This window comes from Saimiri boliviensis, chromosome 1 (genome assembly GCF_048565385.1).
Source record: "Saimiri boliviensis isolate mSaiBol1 chromosome 1, mSaiBol1.pri, whole genome shotgun sequence".
In the NCBI taxonomy this organism is placed as follows: domain Eukaryota; kingdom Metazoa; phylum Chordata; class Mammalia; order Primates; family Cebidae; genus Saimiri; species Saimiri boliviensis.
This window is the reverse complement of record NC_133449.1, coordinates 50,248,429-50,259,031: the sequence shown is the minus strand read 5'-3', so window position 1 is coordinate 50,259,031 and position 10,603 is coordinate 50,248,429. Positions and strand designations below refer to the sequence as shown.

Here is a 10,603-nt window from a genome sequence, read left to right as displayed (position 1 = left end):
GTATTTCCTTCTATCTTCTCTAACAGATTTCTTGTTTCTTAGTACTTCTCAGGTGCATTTTTCAAGTCTCCTTTATGTGGTTGAGTTTCCATAAATATTTTGATGATTCTTATCTCTTTGTTCATATTTGTTTGATAGAGTTCAGATTTGCTCTTTTAAAAGTTTTTGATTGATATTAAACACATAAAGTGTAGAAATGTTAAATGTGCAACTGAATAAAGTTTTATGTATATTCTGCATCCAGATGAAATGGTAGAATATTTCAACTTCTCCAGATTTTTCTCTCATAAACCTTCCCTTCAGCAGTGGCTCCTTTATCCCAACCAAGGTAACTGGCATTTTGACAACTATCACAGTGGTTTGGTTTCCCTGGACTAGAGCCTCATGTAAATTGAAATGGACACTTTGTTTAGTTGATTCTAGCTTCTTTCTTGTTTCTTTGCTATTTTTGAGGCCTTCGTCTCTTCCTGTGATCTAAGTTACTGTCTGCTGTTATTTCCTGTGATTCTGAAGAACTTCCTCTTGAATTTTTTGTAAAGCATGTCTGCAAATAACTTTTCTTTACTTTAAACAAGAAAAGTTTTCACTTTGCCTTTATTTTGTAAGCATACTATCACTGGATATTGACTCCTTGGTTGAGTGCTTTTTTTTTTTTTTTTTTTTTTTTTTTTTTTTTTTTTAGCATTTAGATATGTAATTCTACTGTTTTCCCAAAGCAGAAGCAGCCACAAATAAACCTCTCGAACACCACACAGGGAAGGAAGTGGTAATTTTATTTGGCCAGGGGTTACAGTAGGCAGATGCCTCAACAACAGAGATCTCTGACAAAGAAAACCTTGGCCCTTTTAAAGACTTACAGTCTGAGAGGTGCACATGTCAGAGGGTCAAGAGCATGTGGGAAGTGACTAGGTGGGGATCTGAGCAGTTGAGTAAGAACAATGCCTTCCAGGGGAAATTCCTCCATACCATGTCCATGATCTATAGGTAGGATTGTGGTTAGCAACAGGGGTTTAATACTTAACCTACTTAACCTGGCCAGGGGTGCCAACCAGTCCTTCCACTGACCTCCTCTGGCTTACTTTTAACTTCTCCTTTTGAAATGCAATGTAGAAGGCTAAAGGGAAAGTGGCCTTAGAAGCTTAAGAGGAAGGGATCTCCTTTCTCATTCTAGCCTCCATTTGTCCTGAGGAAAAGTTGGATAAAGGCTTTATTATTGTCCCTCTGTATACAGGAAACCACTTTTTTTCTGGATGCATTTGAGAATTTCTCTTTGTCTTTGGTTCTGCATTTTTACTATAATTATGAATAGAATAATATAATATGAGTATCATTGTGATTAGCCTGAATAAGTACTATTAATTTTTCAATCTACAGACTAATGTGTTTCATTGCTTCTGAAAAGGTTTTGCCATTATCCTCGGGACTCTCAGATATGCCATCTCCCAGAGATCTTCTCTGTGTGGTTCCCAGCTTTTCACTCCGTTGTGTTGCTGCATGTTCTTATTTGGACTCTTAGTCCTTACAGGGCTATTTGCCTACTTAGATAGCTTTCAGATTGTTGCTTTTTGTGGGGTAAGAAGCACTGGTATCTCCTACACAGTCATCTTGTTGACATCACTACCCCAGGGCATTTTTTCAATGATGATATTTGGACTTGGCCTTGACACTATAATAGACTAATACTTGGCATGTTGGGATAAGCATTCGGGCATTTAACATGTGGAAAGGATGCGGGTTGTCTTGGCCAGTGGATGAATTCTTGTCAGTTACATTGACAAGAATCAGTATAATTGGGATCTGGACTTTCCTCCCATTGAACCTACTGCCTTGTGCTTTCTCCCATTGAATCTTGACGGGAATGTGTCTGCGGTAGAATTAACACTATTTGTCTTCTGAGGCTATAAGAGGTCATTGAGGCTGCATAACTTCAGCCTTATACTCATGCAGAAGTGTAGAGGGAGCCAAGCAGTCACATTATTAGGCAAACTGTCCAAGCTGAGATCCGGCCAACTTCCACCCAACTTCCGGCATCCACCACCTGGGAGATGACTTCTACTCCACTCATCATCTGACTATATCCATAAAGAAAGCCTGGCAGGAACTTGGGTGAGCCCAGGCAACATCTAGAACCATAGAGATGATAGGCAAATGACAGCAATTCTCATATGCCATTACATTTGAGGGTGATTTGTTTTATATATAGTACCTAGAATACCAACTTTTAAATACACAGGCCATACAGAAGTAGAACATCATCTATTGATGGTAAATGAACCTGGGTAAACTGTATATTTCAATACCAAAGCCGACAGTAAATTGCAGAAATAATATCGTATTGGTATAGGGTAAAACAAATAAGCCAGTCAATTAATTAGAGAATCTAAATAAGATCCACACATATGTAGTCACCAAATTAATAGTAAAATCCTATAGTCATTGTCTGTATGCACTCGTACTGCAAAATAAATAAATAAATAAATAAATAAATAAATAACCTTAGACTGAGTAAGTTATAAACAGCAGAAATTTATTTGCACAGAAGTTAGAAGGCTGGAAAGTCTAATGTCAAGGCATCAGCAATCTAGGTGTCTGGTGAGGACTGCTCCTGCTTCCTAGATGGTGTCTATGGCTGTGTCTTCCTATTGTGGAGGTGGAAGGGCAAAAGGTGCAACTGTGTGTGAAGTCACCTTCATTAGGCTTTAATAACTTTCTATAGAGTAGAGTCTTCATGACCTAATCACCTCCCAAAAGCTCCTTCTATTAATACTGTTGCACTGGGAATTAAGTTTCATTACAAATTTAGGAGGGGACATGGACATTCAAATCATAGCAGCAATTTAGTAGAAAGCTATAAATAATAAGTGAATGGCATTGAATCAATTTCATATATATATATATATAATATCAAATGAATTTTAACCTCTGCATTTTATCTCTACACTGATGCAAATATCAATTCTATATAAATCATAAACTGAAGTATGAAAGGCAAACAAAAACATGTAGAAACTAACATAGAAGCATTGCTGATGACCATAGATAAAGAAAAAGATGTCTTAAAAAAGACTCACATGGCACAAAGCACAAAGGAAAGTATCAGTCAATGAGATGTCATTCAAGCAATTCCATTTTCATAAGTTTTAAACAAATATGCTTTAAAATATTGTTTGATCAATACTTATAGAAGAAATTACAGAGAAGAAAGTCAAGTTATAAAGAATATAGAGAGATTCAGGCAAGATAGCTGACTAGATGCAGCGGGGTGGATCAGCTGCCACCACGAGGCCAGGAGGACAGACACATTCCTGGCAGATCTTCAGAGGGAAGGCACAGAGAGTGGATAGAGGGAAGACACAGAAGCTGGGATGAAACGAGAGGAAGACAGGAACCCTGCACGGGGCTACCACTCACTCGGATTCCTTCTTGGTACCTAATGACTCCCAGGGAACAGGTGAATTGAACAGGCAAGAAGCAACCCCCTCTCCTTACAGGTCTCTGGAATCCCAGCAGGAGGAGAGGGAGAGGTGCTTAGAGAAGTGGTAGGGGCAGCACACCAGCTGGTGTGGAACCCAGGGGGTTTGGTGTCGCAGTGTCTGTAGCGGAGCAAGGCCAGGGACTCCCATCCCTCTAAGCTCTACTTACTTCCATAGGAGACGTTACCCCTAGGGGAACTGTTGGACCTGAACTCTGCAGGGCGGTCTTGCCCATCAGATGAGGCCAGTCCGACTGAGCACCCCTTGACCTGCTGGCCTTTCCACTCCTGTGGCCCAGCCTGGCTGCGCCTGCTGGCTTAGCATCCTGGGGGCCCTGGGGGCCCCCACCAAAGCTCCTGCACTGGCAGACCATGACTGACTGAGGAGAGCTCCAGAGGAGTGGCCCCTGCACCAGCGCACCCTCTCCCTCCCCATACAGCAGCTTCTTCCGGCCCACAGCCCCCACATCATTTTCTCAGTGCATGTTCACACGAATAGATTTTGCCCTCCCTGTTCTGCCAGCACACGAGTGCGCATGCACCCTGTGCTGCTACTGCTTCAGACAAAAGTGCACTCTGCTCCTGCCTACCCACCATACCACCATTGCAGTCAGAGTCTTGACAGGCACAGAACCCTCCGTCCCAGCCCATCCCAGCTCCCCATCCTGGTGCCAACACTGCCGCCAGAGTGCAACTGAGCATGGAGAACGGTGGACCCTCCCCAACCTTGAGCAGCCACCCCTGTTTGCCTGAGGGTGCGGAGAGGGCACACACAGATCCGAGGCTGTCAGTTCTCTGCTCAAAACTATACCATTACATGGAAATTAAATAGCCTGTCCCTGAATAAATTTGGGGTAAATACTGAAATTAAGGAAGAAATCAAGAAGTTCTTTGAAACTAATGAGAACAAAGATACAACATACCAGAATCTCTGGAACAGAGTTAAGGCAGTGTTAAGAGAGAGAAAAAAAAAATGCCCACATGAAAAACTTAGAAAGATCTCAATTTTAAAACCTGACATCACAACTAAAATAACGAGAGAAGGAAGAGCAAACCAACTCCAAAGCTAGCAGAAGACAAGAAATGATCAAAATCAGAGTTGAACTGAAGTAGATTGAGACACAAAAAAACCTTCAAAAGATCAAGGAATCCAGGAGACGTTTTTTGAAAAAAATTAATAAAATAGCCAGCTAGACTAATAAAGAAAAATAAGAGAAGATTCCAATAAGCACAATTAGAAATGACAAAGGGGATATTACTACTGACCCCATAGAAATACAAATAACCCCCAGAGAACATTAAGGACAGCTCTGCGCACACAAACTAGAAAATCTAGAAGAAATGGATGAATTCCTAGACACGTACACCCTCCTAAGACTGAACCAGGAAGAAGTTGAATTCCTGAGTAGACCAATAATGAGCTCCAAAATTGAGTCTGTAATAAATAGCCTACCAACAACAACAACAAAAAGCGCAGGACAAGATGGATTCACAGCAAAATTGTACCAGACATTCCAAGAAGTGCTGGTATCATTCCTACTAAAACTATTCCAAAAATTGAGGAGTGACTCCTACCCAACTCATTCTATGAGGGCAAAACCATCCTGATACCAAAACCTGGCAGAGACAGAACATAAAAAGAAAAGTACAGGCCAGGCCAGTATCCTTGATGAACACTGATGCAAAAATCTTCAACAAAATGCTGGCAAACCAAATCCAGCAGCACATCAAAAAGCTTATCCACCACAATCAAGTATGTTTTATCCCTGGGATACAGGGTTGGTTCAACATATGCAAATTAATTAATGTGATTTATCACATAATCAGAACTAAAGACAAAAGTCACATGATTATCTCAATAGATGCAGAAAACGCTTTCTGTAAACACCCTTCATGTTCAAAACTCTCAATTAACTAGGTATTAAAGGAACACACCTCAAAATAATAAGATCCATCTATGACAAACCCACAGCAAACATCATACTGAAGGAACAAAAGCTGGAAGCATTCCCCTTAAAAACTAACACAAGACAAGGATGCTCTCTCACCACTCCTATTCAGCATAGTAGTGAAAGTCCCAGCCAGGGCAATCAGGCAAGAGAAACAAATAAAGATCCTCCATATAGGAAGCAAGGAAATAAAACTATTTCTGTTTGCAAATGTCATAATCCTATATCTAGAAAACCCCACAGTCTCAACCTAAAAGCTCCTTAAGCTGATAAGCAACTTCAGCAAAGTCTCAGGACACAAAATCAATGTACAAAAATCACTAACATTCCTAAACACCAATAATCGAGCCAGGAGCCAAATGAGGAGCGAACTCCAGCTTGCAATTGCCACAGAAAGAATAAAATCCCAGGAATACAACTGACCAGGGAGGCAAAAGATCTCTACAAGATGATACAGTTTTATTACTAATATAAAAATTTCTGCAGACAGTTCACCTTTAAATACCTGAAGCAGAGCTGGAGTGCTCCCACCGCCCTCCTATGTCACTAAGAGAGGAACCCAGGCTCCCAGCCACAGCCAATGCTGACTGACATGCAGGTGGGTGAGGCTGACAGGAACTGCCTACTCCACTGACCCAGCTGACTGCAGCTGCATGAAGGAGCTCAGGACAAGCAGCAGAAAAACCTCCCAGTCAGCCCATAGACTCACAACAAATAATTACTGTTTTAATCATTTACATTTTGGAGTGTTCTGATACGCTGCAAGAAAATGAAAAAAATTAACAAATCAGGCCAGGTAAAGCACTTGTCTAGGAAACAGCTTGGTTTCACTCCTCTTTGTCTCTCTTCCTCTGTATCTCTTATTTAAATTTGAGGAAATAACTCTGCCCTGACCCGGATTTAACAGAGCAGAGATCACAAACTCTGTAAACATAGACATCTATAATGTTAACCCTTCACACTCTCAGATTGCACCCCTTGTGGGAAGCAGGTGCACGAAAGAAGTATCATCCACCCAGACAGGGTAATTTAGTTTGAAGACCTGTCACTGTGAGAGGCTGGCTGAAATGCTGCTGGCAGTAAAACACCCCAATGTCTTCAGCTTCCACCCCATGAATAGAGAAAGAGAAGTAAAAGCCAGAGCCACTTCCCCGGAACCTGGAAGGGGTTCCAGCAGCCCGGGCAGAAGCTCCAAAGAAGAGCAGCCTGGGAGCCTCCTGGGGTCTCTGTTGGTACCAGGCTATGGAGGTGCCTACATCTGTGCTGCTTCTACAGGTGAAGGAGACAAAGTCGCCTCGAGTTGCTTCCAAGGTCTCTGGAGACTGAGTCAGGACAATCTGCCCACTGCAGCCTGTAAAGATACCCCATCCAGGCAGCACAATGCATTACTTTCCCAAAGGAAAAAGGCTCATGCCATGCTTAAACATGACAGAAATTAGAACCCCCAGACCTTACCACCGTTTCCTGTGTACATTCCACATAGAAATGGCTGGGGAAGTGTCCTCAGGACCAGGGCAGCTATGAGAGGGGACATGGCACAGTGCAGCCCCACCCTCAGGGGCCAATGGGCAGGTCCACACTTCACAGCCTGACCAGTGCCCTGGGGAGCCTCTCAGGAGAGGTGGACATGGGATGGGAGCAAGGACAGAGGTCCTCTGAGATGCAGAGGACAGGTTCAAGGCTGTGGGTACCTCTGCCTCATGGTTAGCCTTGGGTTCTCTGCCTTGGTTTCCTAATGAGAATTAAGGCGTATCACCCTCCATGTCCCACTGTAATTTCCAATTTGAGCTCATTATCCCTGTGTCAAGGGCTAAAGCCCCTGCATGGTTTGCAGTGGGAAATGCACTCACCCTGAAAGCCCATCACCAGAAGGCAGAGGAACAGGGCCAGGAAGCGCATCTTGGAGTGTCCTGGGATCCGCTCCTTCTGGACCTAAGAGCAAGGGATATGTGATTAGGCAGGGAGTTCCTGTCAGCTGCTCTAGAAGTAGGACCCATGCCCCCAGGGTTAAATAAACACAGGTTTTCATGGAGTTAATTTGCATGTCTGATGGTCTGAACCAGAGCCCCTCTCCAGAATGCTCACTTTATTGGCAGCTGCCAGGAGGTGGTGGAGCTGATGGGGGTGCCTCAGGTTCCACAGAGATTGAGGCTGGACTGAGCAGGGCCAAGATATTGCCCTGTTCATGGAGCTCCTCGCCAACGGCTGGAACAGAGGTCACCTCAGAGTCAGCAAGATGCCTGCAGCAAGATCACTGGACTTTCTATTCTTATGGAGATGGGGCTTGTTCTGCTTTATGCTCTAAGTAAATGCCAAGGTAACAGCTGCTCCGAGCCCAGATGGGACAGTTAGAGATCCCAGGAGCACCCAGCTCTCCTGTGTTCATAGGGAGCCTCTTGGCCCCTCTGGCCTGCTCCATCATGGGAATCTGTTAGGAGGCAAATCCAAGAAGTGGGAGGGAAGTGGGTCTTCCTAACAGCTCTCAGCAGTAGCTGAGGCCAGGGGAAGGGCAGGTGGCCAACACTTGATTTTTGTGTCCCAATTCTAAAGACGGTTGGATATTTTATTCCTAAATTAGGGATTACTCCCATCTAGTGAGTCAAGGCATTCTAGAAAATTGATTGTTATGCACTGCAAAATATTACAAAATGCCTCGTGAACATAACTAAAAAATATGCAAAGTAAATGATAGTCATTTCTATACTTTGGACAATTTTGTTGCCTCACTCAGCCTACACCAAATATACTTCCCTAGTGAGTAGAAGGGGAAAATAGTAAGCCAAGGTGGATCCTATCTGGGTCAGGGGCCATCCAAACCCTCCACGAGGGCTGAAAACACAGACCCCTGAAGACAGTCGGAGGCCCAAAGAACCACAGCCCATGACTATGCTCTGTAGAGACAGCTTCTCCCAGATGGTTGAGGGCTGTCTGTGGCTGTGTCCTTCCTTCTACATGATAATGTGGGACAGAGCAGGTCTTTAAGCAAACCCTGAGCAAGGCCATCCTGTGCGTGCCCCTCTGACCTGGACATAAAATGTTCTGGATTCACTTAGGAAGTGAAATGACTTGTGATCATGAGAAACAAGAAAAGAAAAGGGGATGAGGAGAGAGAGGCTGTTGTGTGTGTGTGCACAGAAAGACTTGGTACTTTAACAGTTTAATACACTGAGTATGACCCCAAAATGTCAGATTCTCTTCACTGGAATGTATTCATGTCTTTATTATTTGTAAAAAGCACCTTTACATATGTAAATTAAAGATATTAACATGAGGAGATTATCTGGATTAACCAGGTGGGCCCAAACTGCAATGACAAGTGTCCTTATAAGAGAGGGAAAGAGAGATTTAACACAGGCAGAAAAGAAGGCAATGTGACTACAGAGACAGAGACTGGAGTAATGTGTCCATAGGCAAGGAAAGCTGCAGCCACCAGAGGCTGGAAGAGGCCAGAACAGACTCTCTCTGTGTCAGGCCTCCAAGTCCAAGCCTGGCCATATAGCTTTGGTGACCCACATGTACACCTCTGGATGGTCTCCAGGAGCCAGAAAGTCTGGAATAACTGGATGGCCACAAAGAGAAGTGAAATAACTAGTTCCTGCCTCAACTGATTGCTCTCACCCTGCAACCTTCAACCATTGTTCCTGCTCAGCCTTCCAAAAACCTCCCCACTCTAGACATTAGGTTTCTCAAGACCCCCACCACTGTAACTGTGTAATTAACTGCACCCTTCCCTTTGCTTGAAACCAATACCCGCTACCCTTATAATCATGCCTGTTTGTAATAGAAGACCACTACCTTTATGACCATGCATCCTGTGGCACCCTTCCCCTCCCTAAAATAGATTACCACCTTTAAGCATTTGCCCCAACCTATACAACCAATCCCTTTTCCTACTCCTCTTGCCTAACTCCTGTTTTAGACTTGGCCCACTTGCACCCAAGCATGAAATAAAGCAGCCTTATTGCCCACACGAAGCCTGCCTGTTGGTCTCTTCACACAAGCAACGTGCCTAACACTTGGTGCTGAAACCCGGGATGGAGGAACTCCTACAGGAGACCAAACTGCCTGTCCCTGCTCTTTTTGTGCTCCCACTGTGAAGATACCAACCTACGACCTAGGTTCATCAAACCAGCCCACAGACGCACTCACCATCCTCAGATCAGGTAAGCAGTTTGCCTCCACTCTCTTCTTTAGCCTTTCTCTCTACCTGTCAGCCTCCTTCTCCTTTCAGTTTCATTTTCCTCTTCCTTTTAGCAGAGACAAGAAAGACAGAACTTTCTGTGAAGTTCATGACCAGAAAAAATCCCACATGTGTCATGGAACCAGGAAGACAGTCTTCCCTCAGTGACTGATCATTGTGGAGACGTCTGTTCTGGTCATTGACTCTCAGTCGTATGTGACGGATCAATGCGGGGGACTCCCCCTTTGACCAGTTCATCCCAGGTACAGACCAAGGTTTAGTCTGGGATGCCTGCTAAACTGCTTGGTCATGCATTCACTTTCCTTGTCTCCGTCACTCTTCTTAAACTACAGGCAACCTCCCACCCTGTATTCCTCCCTCCTCTCCCTCAGCCTGCGTTCTAAAAAACCTCAAACCTCTCCAGCTATCACCTGACCCGAAACTTAAGCATCTGATTTTCTTCTGCAATACCACTTGGCCACAATATAAATTGGACAATGGCTCTAAGTGGCCAGAAAATGACTTTCAATTTTTCCGTTCTGCAAGACCTAGACAATTTTTGTCAACAAATGGACAAACGATCTAAAATTCCCTATGTCCAGGCAATTTTTTACGTTCCAATCCCTCCCTAATCTCTGTTCTCAATGTAACCCATGCCAAATTTTTCTTCTCTCCCTTCCATCTATGCCTCCTACCTCTACCAGTGAGTCAGAATCCTCCTTGTCCATCAACCCTCCAGACCCTTCTCCTTCCTGCCTATCTGAACCAGATCCCAATCCAGGCCCTAACCCCTACCCAGAGCATCCCTTCTCCTCCTCTGCCCACAACTCACCTCCTTATGCCCCTCCTGTCACCTCCACACCTCATACCCAGGCAGGCTTGCAGTTTAGTCCTGCAGCAACTCCTCGGCCCCTTCCCAACAACTCCCTCTTCGAGAGATGTCTGGAGCCTGAGGCATAGTTAGGGTGCACGTTTCTTTCTCTTTATCTGAGAGAACCCAAA

At 44.1% G+C, this 10,603-nt stretch overlaps 1 long non-coding RNA gene across 1 annotated transcript; it reads right to left on the bottom strand.

The window, feature by feature from the left end:
- Window positions 1-3,914: 3,914 nt before the first annotated feature.
- Window positions 3,915-9,715, bottom strand: LOC141580540 (uncharacterized). The gene is made up of 3 exons (XR_012512730.1): window positions 9,571-9,715; window positions 7,272-7,353; window positions 3,915-6,772 (listed from the first exon to the last, which is right to left on the bottom strand). It is a non-coding gene; the product is annotated as an uncharacterized LOC141580540 (long non-coding RNA).
- Window positions 9,716-10,603: the final 888 nt, after the last annotated feature.